General features: G+C 38.8%; 1 protein-coding gene across 3 annotated transcripts in view; it reads left to right on the top strand.

Annotated features, from left to right (window-relative positions):
* The first annotated feature begins 4,141 nt into the window (after positions 1-4,141).
* The window catches only part of LOC27207925, a 117,783-nt gene continuing 100,023 nt past the window's right edge, over positions 4,142-21,901 (top strand). For 2 of the 3 annotated variants that reach the window (XM_039297890.2, XM_039297893.2), the window contains exons 1-2: positions 4,142-4,643; positions 12,486-12,533. The gene's annotated coding sequence lies outside the window, so the exon portion shown is untranslated. The remainder of the gene's footprint in view (positions 4,644-12,485; positions 12,534-21,901) is intronic. The other variant, XM_039297891.2, reaches the window with a different exon arrangement.

Below are 21,901 nucleotides of genomic sequence, written 5' to 3' on the forward strand. Positions count from 1 at the left end.
TAAAATATTTAAATACGAAAACCCTACTATTTAACAAAACCAAAATCATTTTCAAATTCAGCTTTGCTTACAAAACCGAAATTTGGTTCTTAGAACAAGCTTTTGACAATTTACACCATTAAGACCTTTAGAAGCACTAAGCTTTTGCTAACTAAGCTTAGACTATACAAAATAGCTTTTATTAATTCAAGCTTCATTCTTTTTTTTATTGTTATTTTAATTTTAAAAACTTGAATACATGTAGAATTAAATTATTGAACTGCTACTTCAGGCAGTTTTTAATTTTTAATTACTTACAAAGATACATATTTTATACATTTAAATATTTATTGAGAACTAATACTAGGAATTGGGATATTTTTAACGACAGGGTTCTAGATGTGTTTCTTTACCAAGAAACATTGCACATTGTTCTCAGTATTTTACCCTGAGCTGTACGGATTTTCTTTATGTGTGATTTAGCAGCAATTCCATAAAATGGAAAGCCGTATCTCAAAATCGGGACGAGGATTGTTTTATATATGGCCACCTTGCTTTTTAAGGAGAGCTTTCTCCAAGGAGACACGAGCCACATTTTCACAGCTTTTGACAACATAGGATGCTGCACCAATGTTGCATGCCCGCCAAAGTTTAGTTTCAAGGATAGTCAAGGATAACCCCAAGATATTTTTAATACGACTTATGCTCCAGCACGAATGCTCCAAGATGCGTTATATTACTGCAGCTTCCGGGTCTTGTCAAAATCATAAAATTTACTCATTGGCTACTGGTTTATTCCTATGTTCCAATCCTGCGCCCATTTTTCAAAGGAACAATGACCATGGAGGAGTTTCTGACTAGAACTGCGGCATCATCAGCGAATGTTGCAATGATAACGTCATCAGTGTCCACAGTTTGGACTAAAGCTTGGCTTGACTCTTAGTTAAATACATAAATAGGTCGATTCTACCTATAATAAGTTGGTTATAAGTGACACCATCAACATCGCTAACCAAACCCAATCCGATTATACTACCTGAAACTCAAAACTTATCAAGCCAATTGGGAATGTAAGCTGGGCGATGAAGTTGGGCCATGGCTCGGGATAGACATGTCCAGTGGGTGAATGGACCCAGTTCAAGTCGTAGGGATGCATCTGCAGCGAAACTCATCCACAAAGGCTCCATATTCGGCAAAGCTGCGCAGGTACTCTTGATCCTGTCGAGAAATGCGCACAGTAGCAAGAGGCTGGCACTTGGTAGTGCCCTCCAGAGAGATCCGCAAACTCCTCAGCCGCATAGTTGTCCAAATCGATCTCGTACAACTTTTCCCAGCTAACAATAGCTAAGTGACGCGTAAAGAAGATGGTAGTGACCGGAGTGGCCGTGTCCATGGAACCTGCTTCCACCTTGGACTCATGCAGGACCAGCTCGAAACGGTGATGAGCCTGGCTACTTTAGTCACCAGTCACTTTAGTTGGCTCCTCCCCCGTCGCCTGCAACTCCACCTGGCTGATGGTGCGCTCCAAGGAGTCCTCTGTTTGGGTGCACCGGAGTCGCCATTAAGAGCAGCCGACTTGCAGGGAGGTCGCAAGGTGGCGGTTACTGAAAAACATATGCAAGTTATTGTTGAAGTAAATGTTAATTAATCATTATAGAAATCTAAAGCTAGCTTACCAACTCAACTGAGTCAACTGCTCCTTCAGCAAGCTGTTCATCCTCTACAGCCCGATACAGAATAAAAGATTCACCATCATTGTTGTCAATGTCATTTTCTTGTTGGAGGAAATATTCATAAAATATTGTCTAAAAGTATATAAGTTATTATTGTAACTAAAATACCAATTGTCGCCTATCGTGATCGAGCAATTCTTTTAGTTCCTGCATTCCAAATCAAAATATATATATCTTCTATTATACTAAACCATATACAATCAATTGGCGAAAAAACGATTGCTCTGCCAACACTTGTATTTTCCTAAAAAAAAAAGAAGGGTTTGTTAAATAAATAAAAAGCGATATGGGTAACTTACAATAATCCATTTTTGCAAATGTTGCCTAAATCGGACTATTTGCACACATTGTCCATTGCGGAATAAAAAGAGAATATCCTCCTTTTTTAGTATTTTGAAATCCTCTAAAGTAAATCCCTCGTCTGCAAAACACTAGTTAATATTTCTTTTCTGCTTATTAATTTTATTTTTCTTACCTTCAAAAATAGTTGTTATGCTAGAATTTATGATATAGTAGTAGTTATGTGGACACCTCCACTATTGCAGCATTTGATCCTTAAATATTATTATTATTATTATTATCCGGCGAGAATAAGTTTCTGCTGATTCCTTTTTGTAAATAGAACGAATAAAGAGAGAAAAGAAAATTGGTTATTGGTTTTATAAGCTAAGCTAATGAAATATTTTGTATATATTTTTTAAAAATAATACTTATGTATATGATTTAAAAATGTACATTAATATCTGTGAATATATGTAAAAGATTTACTTTAATAAAATAAATAAAATAAAATTATCCAAATTTTAAATTGATGTGTCCATAATTAGCCGTCGACTTTTACATTTAAAAACATTTTCAAAACGTGTAGCCGTGTCATTTAAGCTATTTGTGGGCACTAGGGTGGGCGTGGCAACATATAGCTTAAATCTGACATATATATATATATATATATATATACAGTTGCGGTAACAATAATAGCACCATAAGCTCATTTCGTCTTTGTCCCAGCGTTTCTGTATTTTCTGACACTTTTTCATAATTTTACTCACTAAACTTAAATACTACAATGATTTTCAATCGAAATAACAAAATTAGTAATTAGTATATATGTCGTAGAGAATCGCTCATACCGGACAAACTGGACGGACTGGACGGACTGAACGGACAGCAAAAGTCGATATTAATATAAAGTTTAGTTTTTGACCAGAGACTGCATTCTCATCAAACTGAAATTCAGTTGGTATGAAAATCGAAAATTGTCGAATTCAAATTATGTCCATGCTCAAATCCTACAGAAAATTAGCTTCATTTTCTGATAAATCTTATTATTTAGGCATAATAATATATTAAGGCATAATATCAAACGTCGAAAACTTACAACATTCAACAATTTAAAGTATTGAAATTGAAATTAAAATTTAGTAATAATGGCATTGCTTATCAAGGTGTACTGGTTCCATGATATCTTACTATTCAATTATTTGTAAAATTAACTTTATATTTGTATGTATGAATTACAATTGCCACTCGTTTCTCGCAGTGTATCCACACGTGGGCGCGTGTGAGCTGTCCAGGGTAGAGCGTATGTACACATTTCCACTTACCGGCGTACTTAATTCTTTGCAGTTATTCAAGGGCACAGAGAACGCTTCACTTTCCTTCTTCTTTGTCGGTGACGTCGCCACGGTGACGTAATTAATGATGCTAGCCGCTGAAATTTTAAAATGAGTTGCACTAGCAGCAGCTCCTTTCAATTTGTTCGGCGATCAGAGGTCTTAAAGTCACACTACTGCCAACTGACTGATGAATTGATTCAGTTTCTACCGTTCACGATGGAGCTGAAATTTTTAATTTGAGTTTAACTGATTTATTAAAATACATATGTACATATGTTGTACTAAGCTCTGTTCTTGAGAAGGTAGAAGGTAGAGAAGGTATAGTCGAGTTCCCCGACTATCAGATACCCGTTACTCGGCTAGTGGAAATGCGAACTCGAAATTTTATCCTTTTTCTGGGATATCGATAGACATTGGGGAATAAATGAGAAATGAGAAAATATTTAAATATTATTATATATGTATTAATTATATTGAATATTTATTATATTTATTTGTTTGATTATCCCAATGATGATGACACACACGCCCAAGTGTATGCAACGCATTTTGTTACACAAATGATTGATTTAACTTAATTTTTTTTTAGTTTAAAAATATTTATTTATATTTATTTATTAAGTGAAGAATCCGTACATCATAATATTGTATCTTAACATCACAGGGTAAAAAGTGATTTAATAATTCTTTGTACACTTTTTGTTACAGTGCCTTGTTGCTGTTGCAACCCCTCAGCCGATGTTCCAGTCGAACATGTTGCGTGTCGGCTCGGCTTAGTTCGATTCGGTTCGACGCGACTCGGTTCGATTCGGCTCGAGCGGCCTGCTCTCGAACAGATGTGCGTCGCAGTGTTGTTGCAAACGCCGGTCGCGTAGGTTGTTGCTAGAGTGAAACGTCGAGCGCATCGCCCACCCACATACACATATGTACGTAGTCGAGTGCGCGAAGCAGTCAGTTGTTGCCGCCAATTGAATGGACAGTCGCGGTTAACGAAACACGAAAAGTCGTCTCGACTCGCCTCGCGTCGCGTGGAGTTCACTTGAGTTGAGTGGCGGCGAGTGTGTGTGTGTGTTTGCTTTTTTTTTCGAACGCCGCCAAACACGCGGCTGTTGCGGCTGTCCCGGAGTGCATTACTCACACTTTTTTTTCGGTTACTTGCAAGTGATACCCCTTAAACGAAAACAACAACAAGTCCCCCCCCCCACACACCACTTCAACCCCCTTACAAGCAGCGAACGCCAAAAGGTGATTATATTTGGAAAAGCCACGCCGTGGAGTAAATAACGGAGCGGAGAGCGGATCAACACAAAGCGTGGTAAAGAGAGTGGAGAGATAAAGAGTTAAAATAAGTGCATTGAGTGCGAGGGAGAGAGGTAGAGGGAGCCAGCGAGCGGGAGGGAGACTGCAAGTGCTGCCCGTGTGCGTTTGTGTGTGTGTGTGTGTCTTCATGTACGTATGTGGCTTCTTTCACTGGTGGTCGTGTGTACCCGTTGAACCGGTTCGACACTCATCTTCGACTTACCTGCAAAACAACAGAAGCAGCAATGATAACAACAACAACAACAACAGCAGCGACTGCAGCGTGGTTTGTGCTTGGAAAAACATGAAAAACTGAAACTGAAGCAAAATGCAGCATCGCCAGCAGCAGCAGCAGCAGCAACAACAAAACGAGAACAACAACGTGCAGCTGCAGCAATTGTAATGTCAAATGAATCAAACAAACTGCATCATTTGCGTTTCCGAAGTCAGGAAAATAAGGGAAAGGCAAAGAAAAAAGAAAACATACATATTACATATAGATTTAAATATGTATATAAATATGTATAGATATGTGTATGTATGTACATATGTACGTAAAGTGCAGTCTGCAGTTTAAAAGCCATTAACCCCCAAAAACTAAAGTAACGAACCATCTGCACGGAGATCGTTGTTTTTCCTGAAACTGCAGCAAACTCAATTCACTGATCCCCCTACAAAGTGGTGGCTAATATGCACTATGAGCTCTAATTTGCAACCGTTTTTCAAATCGAGTCTGCAAAAATAACGCGTGAGCGCTGTGGGGTTAATACGAGAGCGCTCACTACCTGCGCGCCCTGCCAAGGGTTAAGCACTCAGGCAAGAAGTTTCGCGTGTAATTGACGTTGCCAAAAATTAAGAAAGAAAGCAAAACAAACAAACAAACAAACGCAGAACAAAACAAAACAAACCAGTAATGGAGGAACAAAAGCACGAACAGAAATTAGAAGACAGCGAACAGAAGAGAAACTTAACTTTTTTTCTGTTCTTATTTCAGGTTATATACCCTTGCAGAGGGCATGTTGAATTCTATATATCATTATTTCATGATCAGTATTAACCGTCAAGTTGATACGATCATGTCCTTCTGTCCGTCCAGTTATATAAAAACAATTCTCAGTTTTATAGCGATCTGCGATCTGAATCAGCATACATCATTGTCGAAATGGGATCAGACCGCTATATCATAAAGCTACCATAGACATAATGATTCAACAAAAAATGTGCCATTGTTGCTATTCATCATATAAACTTATCTAATTGATGATTGAAATCGGATGACTGCATCATGTAGCTGTCATAGGAAAAATCAGAAAATTAACTGAATTAGTGAATAAAATATAAAATATAAAATATATATAATAAATATAAATATGGTTCTTAATCATGAAGTGCTACTAGGCCTACAGGTGCTTTGTATGATTACAGCAAGGGTATATAAGCTTCGGCTTCATTTCTTGTTCCTTTTTTTGTGTTTTGTCCATGCAGTACAGTTAGTCGCCCGCCGGTGGTACTGTCAAAGTGTGCGTGTTTCTGCGGGTGCTATTACCTTGGTATTATTGGTAGATAGGTGCGTGTGTGTGTGTGTGTGTGTGAGTTGGTGTTTTTGGCGGAGCACTTTTTGTTTTCATGAATTTATCCTTGGGACGAATAAGAACTGCAGGCGAAGGGAGCGAAAATGTAGCAGGAGGACAGGGAGGAAACAGGGAAAGCTAAAAACAAACAAAGGGATTAGCACGAAGCAAATCCAGCAAAGATGCGCATATTGCGGAACAGAAAGTCAGACCCCACGAAAAAGTGCCAATAAGAATGGGGAAAAAATTGGATATACCCACGGACAAACATTTTTGATGGCTTATATGCACTAAGGGTCAAATCTAAAACGATTAAAATGTAATGCATTCGCTTTGAGGAATGCTACTTCTCCTAAAAATACATCCTAGAAATGCTATATATATATATATATACTATGTATAGTATACTTGAAATTAAAATAGTACGTATTATTTACGAAAAATATAAGATCTATAGTCAAAATTTAAGTTTACGACCCTGAATTTTATGGGTATTAAATGGTATAATATGATTATGGATTTTATGTTGGGGCGCCTTTTTACTACAACCCAAATTAAATATGACAGAAATTGAATTTTTCGATTTAGGGATGCGTACGAGTATTATGATTTTCCTATGACGGAAATAGAATTTCCACTTCATCTCTGAAAAGACAAAAATTCCTTACTCTTTCCATTGGGTAACATAGAAAAAAACAGAATTCTAAACTTAATTTTGTCTCAAAAAACGTTGAATTAAATAGAAACAAAAAAAAAATGGTACTCATAGAATATGTACAGTTGCCACAAAAACGATCAAGACCAATTAGAAATGTGTATGTATTTGATTGAAAGCAATTATTAAACAAAATTCACTTAAGCATTTTTTATTTTCTACATGAAACATTAATCGAAATTGGTTCTAAAGGGAACATGTGAGACATTTATACACAAGCAATATGAACATTAGTAGAGTAGTTGGCAACCCTAGGAATCTTATAGATAAAATGTTGTAAAAAACAAATAAGAATTACAATCATAAACTAAATAGGTTTTTATAAACACATGAAACATCTGAACATCTCATATCTGTAGTAAATATCGCTTTCCACCTAAGTAAGTGTAATTAAAGATTATCCAAGGAAAGCCTGAATAAGGATTTTAGAAAAATCATAAATAACGTTAAGCGAAAAGGACTTGAAGAGGGATTATTACCTTCAATTCGTCGACGAGACGAAGTTTTCAGTGCGATTTGCGTCTGGCTTAAGCTGAATTTTGGGCTGCCAGGGGCATGCCACACGCCTGTGGCAATTTTGTGGTTGGACTGTCAGTCAGTCTGTCAGTCGACTGCAGAAGCGACGAATTCGAAGTTCATTAAAACTACCTCAACATTTTAAAGTACAATTGGCTTGGGAGAACTGGCAAACTTTTGATAGAGCTCGATTTTTTATCAAGACAATGACCCGGAATGCCGAGTCGGAAATTGTTCAAACCGCGCTCGCTTGTAATTGTCGCCGCATTTTTTTCCACCGACGGCACTCGAGAAAGACGTTATCTAAATATTCGTAGACAAGCCAGGGAAAATAACATCAGCAAACGGAAAATATCAAACGAACAGGGTACATTTGAGGTCATTGATTTGAAATTGGAATTGGTCGTAAGTCAACTTGGGAATGGGAAGTCACCAAAAACTGGTGATAAACGATGCATCAGCAGTCTTGTGGCATGTGTAGATGCGAACCAAGGCATTCTACACACATTTCACACATAAGCTACCAATGTTGCGCTGAATATCGAAAACGTTTCGACTTTACTGGACTGGAAGCCAAGTCACTGTTCCACTGCAGAAGATGGATAACACCACCAAGTGCTCCTCCTAAAATGCCGAAGGGTTTCCCAGGGCAATGACAAAGAGTCTGTGAATAGAACATAACTAACGGGCTTCTTTCAAATTATCATTGGAGTCTATCAAACTACTATTGGTATTTTATTTTTGTAGTTGTTTCATATTGGGGTTCTTATATACTACACTATATACTATACTTCTATCAGAGGTAGATTTTCTCAATGATTAGAAGACGCATTACACAAGGCTCCTTCTTGGTGTAAATACCTATGTCATATATACATTCATATAATGCATAATATAAGATACTTATGCACGTTCAGATATTATAAGTTCTCTAATGCGTAAAGTTTGTAAAGATTTGGGTTAGCTTACCAGCACGATATACATTTTAAAGGATTTTGTGTAAAATCCTCGCAGTTAGTGGGTATATTATAGTCGAGGCATGCGAGGTCTTGCGGTCTCTATATGCGAGTAAATGTTGAGATTGGGTCAAAATGTCAAAATGAGCATACGCTGGCTGATTTCTTATGAAATTCTTCTAATTAGTGGGTATAGCGTAGTCGAGGCGTCCAGCAAATGCGATCTTTGCAGACCTCTCTCTCTACATGCTCGAGTTAACGTTGAGTTAGAATTCGAGGTTTTGGTTAGCTGTAGTTAAGACTAACGTGCACCATTACCAACAACAACAACAAAAGTGGCAACAGCAACGGTCACTTCAACAGCAAAAACAACAACAACAACAACAACAACAGGAGCAAGTAGTAGCAACAACAACCAGAGCAACCACTTCATCGAAAACTCGTTTTGACAACAATTATGGCCCAAGCGGAAAGGCAGAGCTCTGTGGAGCTGAAGCTGGAGCTGGAGCTGGCGTTGGAGTTTCAAATAAAGTTGGGGCCCAAGCACAAAGCGAAAAAAAAAAAAAATAAAAGAAGAAAAAAGCTGAGGGGAAAAAGAAGAAAGAAGAAAGATGCTGAGAAAACCGAAGTTTAAACCACCAGACAGGCTGCTGCTGTGTTGCAGATGAAGGATTGCCTGTGGTAACTGTGTTACTGTTTGCTTTTGGCATTAAGGAAGTACAGCTTGACCATCTTTTTTCGGCTTCCTGATCGAAACCACGCGATAATGATAGTCTTAAGCCAAACCGAGCCAGCTTCCTCGGTCCACGAATATGTACATATACCTATATGTACATTTGTATGTATGTATGTATGTAGATACCAGAACTTTTGGTCAGCGAAACGGCCTCTTTTCATCTTTGCCAGAAGAGTAAGATAATGTATCTGCAGAATAGCATTTGAAGTGAGAGATGGCATCTGCAAAGCACAAGAGTGCTGATTCTTCGTGCAGGATGCGTCATCTTGTATGTATGTACGTATACGTACATACGTATGTATCTGGTGAGCTTTACACTTATCGGTCGATTGACAAGTTTTTGAAAACGCATGTGAGCAGCATTTTGAACATGAATGAATCACTTCAAATCGAAATAATGCGCGAAACGTGCAGAATGTCTGAAAATGCCCGAAAAATGTGTGAAAAAGCTGTCTCAGAAAAACGGTGGTGTATGTACCAAGCTACACTGCACAACAAAACCGAGAGTTTGTTTTGACTTATTTGTGTTTGTCGTCTGGCTAATTGGAAACCAAATTTTACGCCAGCGAAACATCGAGAACAGACCTTTTTTTCAAGGAGAACAATGCGCTTGAAAAAAATAATGTTGGGCGGGAAAAAGGGTGAAATTTGTCTATGCCAGAAAATTGGCACTGATTGATGATGTATTTAAAATTAAAAAAAAATAAATCGTATGAAATGTTTATTTTAAAGTTACTCAATAATCACACGCAAAAGTTAAACTATAGTGTTGTCAAACCTAAAAGAAAAGTAGATAATGTAATGATACTAATATCCCACTTTTGGTTGACAATTGGTAATTGATTTTGCATAAAACCCTTGGGGATTAAATTGTATTCGCATAAAGTAAATGATGGTCAAACAGCAAAGGAACATTTTTAAATTAGCAACGTGCACAATTGGCTGTAAATTGAATAATTCATTGCTTTTGTTAAGTATTCTTTTACTTTGACCCCAATGCAAAAATGCAGATTGTAGTGTTTGCACTTTAAGGCGGTTGCGATTTAACCAGAATTTGAGCAATTTTCAAACAATGCTCTTATTGTAAATGTATCGTAACATAAATCGACATAAAGACATAAGGAGACGTCTTTTTCACTACCCCTGTGCATTTGAGTTATCTATGTAGGTAAACTAGTCTATCAGTTCTGAAAATAGTTACATAAATGGCACGGTATGAATAAATATGGAAGGGAAAAACTGCAGTTGAGGCGCAATAAAGGCGAAAAGTCGGCTGGAAATAAAGCAAATGCGTACATAAATAGCGATTTATCAATGCATTTCATTCAACGAATGCCGATTGGAATACGGTTTTTTTTAACTGAATTATGGGAAGGGGGTTCCCCAAGTTTGCACGTTTTATACAATCGCCTTTTGCCATTTACCTTGGCACAATATGCTTTATTTTCATATTCTCGGCTCAACTATTACGTACATACATACATACACATTATGTATGTGATTTTTGCATTATTTCGGCTTTATTATCGGACTGTTTTCTGTGGGGGGCTCACTTTTGTGTGTTTTGCTTGTTTTGCGAGTTTATTGTTCTTTAGCGCCTACGCCATTTACCATTTTACCATTTACTTCATCTTCTGCTTCTCTAAACTCATAAATAAGTTTCAGTTTACCCTCTGCGCTCTTCTTTGTGGCGTTCGTTCTTCATCATTGTTTACTCCTTTTATGCCCTCCATTCGCTCTCGAGAGCTCTCTTTCGTCTCTCTCTCTCTCGGCTTCTCATGATCAGCTCATACGCGGCTGGAGTTCGAAGTTCGATTCGGAGATGACAGGTTCGATTTAGTTGCTTCGAACATGTTCGATTCTAGAGTCGTGCACTTGGAGAAGTCGCGTGTCAGTTTCGGAAGTTATTTTGTTTGTATACTATACTATCAAATGGGACTGGTTTTTCCTATTGTCTAAACTCTACTTTCAACTAGTTTAGTATACTATGATGTTCGATACATATGTGGTTCAGCAGCAAACACAAGCAAACATTAGTGAGGGTTACTCCAAGTGTACGCTCATACAAATCGGTTTGATTGCAGTCAACACTCGCAAAAACCATCGGCTACTTACAAAATTTGATAATAATTAAAATAAATATTGCGAGATATTAATTCCAATCCAATTGGTTGAAAACGTGATTATAGTAACTTAACTATAGTACTGATAAAACGAAGATAACTTCTAGCTTTGCAATAGAATTTTAGCACAATAGTCACTTGATTTTTGCTTGTACTACGTTTGTAAAAAAGGGTCTTGAACTAACTTTTCCCACACCTCAGTCCTTATATTTATTATTAATTACGGACTGCAGGTAGCGCGAACTTAATTTACACACACACACACACGCAAACGCGCGCGTTATACACACACGCAATGTCGGACACGCACACACAATATGTGCATGTGTGCGTGAATGAATATACGAAAAATCAATTAAAACTTTTAATTGAAAGAAAGATTTAAGTGAAATTAAATTTTTTTCGCCTCTGTTCGTCAGCTGATTTAACTCATCTCTGCCCATCGCTGTCAAATCTCATCATCGGTGCGTTTTTAACTCATCTCAACAAAGTTAAAGTTTAAAGGATGATGATGGGCTGTATAATAATACCTATGAATACACGATAAAAACATCCTTTGCATTATTAACACAAGTCACTTTTCTGTAATAGCGTCGTAATCATAACGACTACTCAAATAGTCGTTAAATAGAGGAATGACTAAAATAATTGATGTACTTCTTTTTCTTTTGTGGCGTTAAACCTTAATAAGGCAAATGTCTCTATTTTAAAACGAATGTTTAAAGAGAATGTACATACATACATATGCATTGACATTGACATGCGAGTGTAATCATCAACAGGTGGAATGATTTATTATTCCAGCTAATCCGTACTCGAAAAGTTCATGTGAATATTTGCACCTTTACTCGTAGTTCATTTTACCGAAAGCAACACCTTACTTTTCAAGTATCGTTACTCGCTTGCAACTAATTGAATGCAAGTGCTGGGCAAAACAAAAAAAAAACCCAAATACTTAGTGTTCTAATTAGGGCTTGGCACTCGCTACATTACCGAAAGAAGTCCCCTCAACAACTGTGAGTGCTTTCATGAATTCACTGCGGAAAACGAGGATGTGCCTTTTGGAGTTCGAATGCGCGCTGAAAAGCAACGTTTCCCATGCTACCTACTACTTGTTGACAGAAAACGGTTAATTGTAGTGGTAGTGTTGAGAAGCACATTATGTTGCATCTTTTGTACATATATGTAAATATCTCCTAAGATTGCTTGATATTAAACATTTCTCGTTCATTTATTTTCAGACTACCTGTACTTCAAACGCAGATGATTGGCGTCAAATGAACAAAAAGGTAAATATATTTCAAATGCAAATTGAAACACCTATGGTCCTAGGAAATATCGTCACTTAACCTTTCCTTGAGTCATATGTTTTTGGCCTGTTTTATAGGGAATATTATAGTTACATTGGTAAATATTCGTCTCGCATAAACTTTCGGGGATTAGCAATCCCCCACGTGTTTCCAGGTAATAAACGGCGCTAATCCAGCCGGTGTATATACGTATATATATGTAGGCCAGAAAACACACATACTTATGTACCACATACATATGTACATGCATATGTGATGTGGCCTTATCAAATGCATGATACCGGCTGCCAAGCAAGGCTTGTAATTTTTAAATTAGAATTACGTGATGTGCCTGCTAAATCGAGATTATTGAACGGTCGGAGAGCTAGGCAAGTGGCTACGAAAATGTTGTTTAGAACCAGGTCGAGAAGTATGAGACGTTCTGGGCCAGAGCAACAGCTTTCCAGCCACGAAAACATTGGATGGAGGATGCGGATCAAGTCGTGGGACTTTTCATTCTTCAGAGCCAAAATGTTGCTCTAGACATTGGACCACGTTTTCCTGACAAAAAAAAAAAAAGAAAAAGAAAAACTGAGAAACTAAAACGGAAATGAGTGCGGGGGTGTTGGGCTTAGGTGTGCTTTCTCAAGGGGATGTGGTTGGCATGGGTGAAGGTAACCCTAAAATTAAATAGAGATGAAAAATTACAATATATGCTCAAAGGGGAAAGGCCATGGGTTGAGAAATAATCAACTGCGGTGAACAGATGTCAAGGTGGGACACAGATGGCAGGGCTTAAATACTGCTTACTTTCTACTCTCAGCCTTACTTTTTACCCCAATGAACATGCACACACATTGGAAAAATGGGGAAAAATGTGAAATGTGTCCTACAAGTTGGTTTTATGCGCTTCGAAAATTGTTCGAGTGAATATATAAATGCGTTCAATATAACAGCGTGTAAATGTGCATAATATTTTCCCACGATTTTTTTTTCGAATATGTTTCTCAACCATAGAGTTTAGAACTAAATGAAATACATATATGGAGAACTGAGAAAGTGAAAGTGAAAGCAGCAGGAACATATTCTCCACGCGCACTGAAAGTACATTTCACGATTGAATTGTATGGACATTATGGGGTTGCAGACGAAACACTCCCCCCCTCCTCCTACCCACAGAATGCAGCACACTGAGCCCTCGATATGAGGGAAACATGGACCAAAATTCGTCGTCGTCAAGATGTCTCAGCGAGTGTTAGGGTGAGTGGCCTTTCGGGGGTGGATGGCTGCACATTCCACAATGTTGTACACAAATAAATATATATGTGGCATATGGTATATATGTATGTATAGGCCATGCAAACCGCGCCAGGCGATTGGAAATTAATGAAATTTTATATAAAAGTCCACACCAAATTGAAGTATGAATGAGCGGCAAGAAAACCCCCCAAAACCACCCACTTTCCACTTGCCACTTGCCACCCAGCACCCAATCTATATGCTATATATGTGGGCCATTACGAAAAGGAGCCGTAGCCAGATGAAAGCGGAACTCCATTACCTCCGGAGCTGGATAGCTGGCTAGCTGTGGAGCTGTGGAGCAGGGTAGCTGGGAAAATTGTTGCCGGGGCTAATGCGAAATTTGTATGCAGTCCAAACAACGGCAGTCATTTCTTTTGTTTTGCTCCGCCACGCTCTGGCTTTTGTTGTTTTTTTCTGTATTTGGTATTTTTGTATTTTATTTAGCTTCTTCGCCTTTTTGCTTTTCCAGTTTTGAATTTGATTCCTGTAGGCCTTGGATTTCATTTTCCTCGCTGAGAAAAATAACAATCAAATGTAATGTTTGCGAAGGGGTCCAGGAAATTAGAAATACCCGCTTGTATTGGCATTGACCAGCACTGAAGTTAATACTTTCAGTGCGTAAACTTCATTAACGTTTTATTGACACAATCCAGACAGAAGAAAAAAACATAATTAGCAGTACGCAGGCACGTGAAAAAAATACGAAATGCAGGAGCAATTAAACCAGAGGCAATTGGATTTTATACACTGACTTTTGGCAGCGCTCAACTTTTTAGCAGCTCATTAAGAAGTTTGTGTGTTTTTTTTTAGGCTTTTAAGCCAAGCTACCAAATGTTTGCTTTGCATATGAACCAAAAACCCAAGTATCATCGATTTAGCCCGCTCAGCAGCGATCGAGGTAAATGTTTGCTCCGGGCACGACTCTAAGTATTAAATTCCTTTAAGTCTATTATTAAAAATAACCGCTTGTATCCCACATATGTTTAATGTTGTTTATTGGTTTTTCTTTTTACTTTTTTTCTTTTTCCTCTTATTTTTGTTCGCTGGTGGCAGAAGACCAAACACAACACTGGTCTGGTGGCGAAATAGAAATATTTGAGTTTTATGAGCACAAAATTATAATAGGCATATGCCGTGCTGGCAAACCCACATCCATTCGCTGTCTTCCTTTTAATTTTGCATCCTTGTTTTGGGGAAGTGGTACGTTTTTAACGATAGGCGCTTTGTGCTGCCCCTCCAAGAGCACCATTTTGCAGGGGCCAAGTCTCCTGCCATCCAGCCCCTGCAGGTTGAACGAACGAACAGTTGGGGAATCCAAAGATAAATCTCATTATTATGGCTTCCGTTTATTTTCGAACGCAAAACGCATACACGAACTTTAACTTGCCACAGCAACACCATTTCAGCACCAGCATCAGCATCCACGACAGCCTCTTTTCCTCTTTGCCACAACCGAACCGAGTGCCATCGACTTCCACCGGTTTGGATACCCATCTCCGGCGACAAGTTGCCAGATTCCGGTTCGCAAGATTCCTAAGGACTCACTTGCTCACAAAGGGAGACGCGATAGTAGGGACTGGCTTCGAGTGTCCCAAACTGGAGATACCCACTAATCAGTTACTCACTCGAATATCTGGTTGATTATGGTTGATATTTGGCGTTATTAAAGTTATATCATGCGTTCGGCAAAGAGCATCATCAAGTGTTGGTCAATTTGCAATGTTTATCCACGGGGTATGTTATATTGCCAATGAAATATTATAATTTAATCAGCTTTGGCAGATTGGTGCTTTTGACCCCACTTGTACAATAATAACATAATAACAATGCATCTAGATACTTTTTAATAACGGAAACCAATGTGGTTACATTTAAATTGTATTTGCACAATTTGTAAGTGCATTTAATCTGCTGCTTTTAAATGGATTTGTTTAAAAAAATTCCATTATTATAGTGTATGTATGTACATATACGCGGGGCAGCGCGTTAGTTTGTTTTTTGCAAATAAGAAATTAGTCAATTAACAAGTTACCATGACTTTCTAATACGAAATCTAATAATAGCGTATTTGTGCAGCAATATTTGCCTATCGAAACATTTTCATTTGCAAACGATTATTGCTAATAAACGTTGGTTTTGCCTAACTAAATAAAATTCAAAATAAATGCGTACAGGAAAAATGTAATACATTTCTAAAGGCTGCCCTTAGGGTCAAGTACTCGTTGTATTTGCTTAGGGTCAAGTACTCGTTGTATTTGCGTTTGCTAGCGAATTTGTTTGCTTAAATACAAATGCTGAGCTAAAACTATAATATGCGTGCATTTTTCCATTTACATAGCTCTGAAAAGGTATTTGCTTTCTTTTCCTTTATATCTGAAAGATTGATTTCGATATTTGGTGTTGGGTTCGTTGCCCACTATGCATAGTTGAATTAACTTTATCAACTCAACTATATGTGGTGTTGTTTTTGGGGGGCTAACCGAAATCAATACATGCGCACATGCTTAAATTCATTTTATTAGCCCAGGTAAATGCAAATCTTTCCGGCCAAATTCCACTGACCACAAACAGTAATACGCGATGCAGCATCCCAAACGGATTACCAGCCATATCACCACCACCAGCCATATCACAACGTGCGTTCGATGACCTTTTTGGTCGGATTGCCGAGGATGGTGTTTTTGGGTTACCGCAGAAAATGTGTCGCCAGCAAGAAAAACTCCGGGTGCGCTGGCAAATTTCCATGAATTTGGCATTCTATCATCACTTTATCGGTTCGGTTCGGTGGCGAATGAGATTACTCGAGCAGCTTTTAGTTTCTGGTGGGTCAGATGGACCCACTGAGTGTGCTATGCCACCACTCGCTACACTCGCTACACTCGCTCCACTCGCAGCACTCGCTTGAAATCAGGAACACACTAGTGACATTCGCATTTCCATTTACTACTTCCTGTCAATTTTTCTTAGGCACTCGCTCCTTCGAAATATTGTGACAGTTTGCAATAAACGCACGGGATGGGAATCGAATCTCTGCCTGGTTGACTGCCTGCCTGCCTGTCTGCCTGGCACCCAAAAGGTTCCTCCTCCAGCAGCAGCACCACTAGCACCACCTGCCCGCCCACTTGCTCATCCGCCCGCCCCTTTTATTTTATGACCATAAAAAGAAAGCGAATGCACCGAACTGGTGTTTGGATAAATTTATACAGCACATTTCATGCGATCAACACATAAATATTATTATACTTTATGCGAAAAAAACACGAATCTTTCTCTCTCTCAATATATATATATATAATCCAGCAGATAATGGGCGAATGTATAGGGAATATATAAATAGCGATGGCGAATTTTCTGGTCAAATCAAACAGTTTATTTAAGGTACCGAGTAGAGCCTTCGGTCATAAAAATTCCCTGGCTACAAAAAGCTGAGTACAAAAACCGATTTTACCAAGTGTGTTTGTTTGTCAGTACACAGCCATCACTCTTTCTTTTTCTATTTTTTTTATTATTTTATTTTTTTACCAGTCGCTTTGCTTTGTGTCTAATAGTTATAACATTTTTCGCAGCTTGATGCTTATCTTAAGTCGCCTTGGGCCATAATCAACGCTGACATGTCGACTGGATGGGATGGGATGGTATGGGTTGTATGACTGGGCGACTGGATGACTGGGTGACTGGAGGATGCCTGAGGTGTTGTGGGCTTTTGAAGGGGCGCCGAGTGGCGAGTGGCATATTGAAGGGCATTTGGAATTGGGACCACAAAGCTCCAAATGCGTATTGCATACATAAATTTGAGTCGAGTGTAGTACGTACGTTTTGCTCACGTTTGCTGCACAAAATAAATCTTTGACAGACAACCAGGCGTTTGGATGAGGCTGTTGGACGGGGAACGGAGGATGGAGGATGAAGGCGGGAAGAGCTATGTAAAGGTTGATATAGGAACCGAATTCAGTCTTTGAGATCTGCCGGCAAACAAAATGTGTACAGAGAGAAGAGATTGGAGCCATGAATGCTATAAAGAATTTTGCTGCGCCGAACAATATGCTTTTCGACGCGTTTTGCACACAGCTTCAGATTCCGATTCGGATTGAAATTCAGATACAGATACAGATACAGCTTGGCACGATGGAAAACCAGCTGGGTGAAGCTGAAATTTTCATATATGAGTTACCAGTTTGAAAGCTACTTTTGAACTAAACTTTTAGTTCTAATTGGATTGATATTGGACATCAGAATGCTGTGGACTTCGAGAGTCTCGTTGACTCTGATTTAGAACAACTTTTTACTATGTAGAATTCAATTTCGATTCGTTTTTGTTTCCCTGAAGAAACTAATCATCGAGAGAAACAATTTCGCAAGTATTAATATGAAGGAATGTTCTTTGTGGCTTCCCCCACTTTGGTAAATTCGTGTGTTTCTCGATTGATTGTTGTTATCATTTATTATTGACTCATTTCCACATTATGGCTTATTAATAGTCGAGCGTCACAAATGGCAAACAAACTTGTCGTGAAGATCAGGAAAGTGAGGGAGAAATCAAAGTAGAACCAAATCGATATGTATAATTAATGTGTTAATAAATGTGTTATGCATTCGTCGCTGGCTTCTGGATGTCAGGCTTTTAGCCCCACAATCAGCGTAGTTGGAGGTGGAAAGCGATTAAGATAAGTATTTTGACGCGCTGCTGGAAAAACATCGCAATGCGCCTCAAATGAGCCGAGCAATGTGTCGCGGCGACCTGCTTTCCGAATCGATAGGCGCAAAAGAAGCAAACTGCCGGGAAATCAGGAGGGCAGGAAAAATGCCATAAAATGTAGCTGAGCCAGAAGAAATACGATAGCATATATAAATTTATTTAAATGAGCGCTACGTGTAATGACTGACGTGGCAGGAGGACTGGAGGACTGGAAGACTGGCGGATTGGATGGGTCGGAGGGGCTTCCGCGTTGCCTGGTAGCTAATTTACCAATCGATGTCATTGATACTAGCGCCGGGAATTCAGACGGAAAGTGCTCCAAGGGCCCGAAAGCCTTGTATTACCCACCATCGGATTGCTTTAATTAAATTTCGCATTGATATTTGCTTGGCTGTTTGATTGCGGGACGGATTGCTCATACCGGACAGACTGGACGGACTTAACGGACAGAACGGACAGAGCGGACTGAACGGACAGAACGGACTGAACGGACAGAACGGACTGAACGGACAGAACGGACAGCCAAAGTCGATGGACATGGTGACGGACTTCTTGCCTTTGTTGTTTCCTGTGCATTTCGGCTTTCGACCGCGGTCCGTGGAGCACGACGGCATGCCAGGTGGCCAATAGATGCCATGTAGAAGAAGGAGAAGAAGGAGGAGGACGTGGTGGTGATGGAGGCACCGGGAAATGGCTGCAAGCACGCGCACCAGAGAAGAATTCTTGATTCTACACGAATAAAAACAAACAGCACGATATCGTTTCGGTATTTGATGTACGCAGGTCAAATGTGTATTTGAGTGGGTAATATCAAAACGATAAGCATTCTGCTCTAGTATTTGACTTCAAAAAATCAGGTTGAGTTTGGATTCTCGTTGAATTGGAAGCTTTTTTTCAATAAAAATATTACCTATTTTTTTTTTTAAATATATTGTTGGTGTTGGTTAGAAACAGCATTCTATCGAAACTTGGCATGAGTATGGCCAACTGAATGGTATGGAAACTGAAAACTGTTGAATTCAAATTATGTTTATTTTAAAATTAAGTTGTAGATTTATTCAACTATTATAATATTATGACATAATATCAGAAGTTAGTTTTCATCCACATTGAAAACTGTCATTTATTGAAATGTAGCATTGCTATTATCCTATTATCAGGGTTACTAGTCTGGTTTCTAATGCAATTTATATTTTTATGTATAAAATAAACTTGCCACTCGTTTCTCGCAGTGTATATGACTGGCTTCACACGTGGGCGCATGTATGCTGTCCACAGTTGGGCGTACTTAATTCTTCGCAGTTATTCAAGGGCACAGAGAACGCTTCACTTTCCTTCTTCTTCGTCGGTGACGTCGCCACGGTGACGTAATTAATGATGCCGCTGAAATTTTAAAATGAGTTGCACTAGCAGCAGCCCTTTTCAATTTGTTCGGCGATCAGAGGTCTTAAAGTCACACTACTGCCAACTGGCTGATGAATTGATTCAGTTTCTACCGTTCACGATGGAGCTGAAATTGTAATTTTATGTTTAACTGATTTTTCGACTAAATATGTTGTACTTAACTCTTTTCTTGATAATGTTATTCAAGCCTGATATTTTAGTAATAAAAAAGTTGGGGGGTTTCGTTCAAATTAAGTATTCTTGGACGTCAGTCACGATTTCAACATCACGTTTATGTGTAGCCTCTCGAAATACTTATGCAAATAATTATTTTGACCTTTAACTACTTCGATTCACGAGAAGCGCGCATTTTGATGTAAGATCAAGCTAAGTTTGATGAATAGTCGTATTTCGTGGCAATGAACTTGAGATCTTTTGATTTAATATGCTTCTGATGTAATTAAAGAAATAATTTCGAACTAAAGAGAACACATACTTTTAGAATATTGAAATGATTTAAATTACGATTAATGCGATTGAATTTATTGTTAACATCCTTATTTTTATCTCGTTCCAAGTGAGATTGATATATCAGTTGAGAAAAAAGTCTTTGTACTTTTCCGCATTCCGGAATGTATGAAGTACATACATAACAAGAAAGAGTGATGACTATAAATAGGCTCTAATAGTACTTGATATAATTATCCCCCGATATGTATCCATCGTGATCTATGTTCTATTCCGGCTGGCTTAGTACCCAATCCGAATGTAAACAGTACGAGTGCGAGTATACCATTGATATCCCCGCCCACTTTCTGGTCACATATTCCCTTGTGTTTTCCGTTCCGTTTGCTTACTATTGGAGGCCAATTAAAATTCCTAAATGCTGCTGCCGCTCGGCATCTTGTACACAACATCTTCGGCGATCTGAGGGCTCACAGCTCACAGCTAAGAGTTTACAGCTCCACAGAAAGGGAATAATTTATGCATTTCTCGTATATATGTATGCACATGTATACACTTTCCCTGCGCTGGCTTTATTATCGCTCCGATTGTTATTTTTCGTTGGCTCCGCAACGCGCCACTCACAAAAAAAAAAAAAAAAAAAAAAAAAAACACAAAGACTATCAGATACCCCTTACTCAGCTAGTGGAAGTGAGAGCACTTAATCTTATCATATCGATATAATATATATAAAAAAGTTACAAAACTAATAAAAATATGAAAACCTTTTTGAAAAGAGAGCGCGTGGGCGGTTTGGGGGCGTGGCAAAATGGGTCAACAAACTAGCGCTGCATGTGTATGTATGTCTCTAGAATATATGCCTAATATCACATATATCAATATATCCTAATCAGGAATATTTATACTTTATATGCTCGGAAAGCCTTCCTTCTACCTGTAACATACTTTGCAACGAGTCTATCATACCCTTTTACTCAACGATTAAGGAGTATAAAATTTGTACTTTTGCTTGGCATTCTGACTCAACGTTGCATTGTTTACGGCGTGTTCCGCTTCTTGGTGGCACCACTCGACTCCACTCCGCCACTCCACACCAGCACTCCACTCCACTCCACTGCCCTCCACTTGATGGTGGGTCAAATGAAGTGAACGGGTGCCGCTGTGCCGAAGGAATCGCTGGCGGGGATCGGGGGAATCGCCGGGGAATAGGCGGCTCTGGCACAATTGTGCTCATAATTGTTTATCTAAATTGACTGCAGACCTCACTTTAAGATGTACGAGTTTGTGAACGGATGTATGTAGAGGTACAGTGCGCATGCAACTCGATACATGTAAATAAATACACACACACACACACACACACACACTGATACACAGAACAAACACACACCCATATTGACGTGGGCCGCGCAACAAAAGTACGGAACGGGCGCACATATCGATGCCCCACTGTGACCTATAAGAGTCATCGCCCTGGGGAGTGTGAACAATGGAATTTAAAAGGTTGGATTCAGGAAACTTG

Source organism: Drosophila simulans, chromosome X, assembly GCF_016746395.2.
Source record: "Drosophila simulans strain w501 chromosome X, Prin_Dsim_3.1, whole genome shotgun sequence".
Taxonomy (NCBI): Eukaryota; Metazoa; Arthropoda; class Insecta; order Diptera; family Drosophilidae; genus Drosophila; species Drosophila simulans.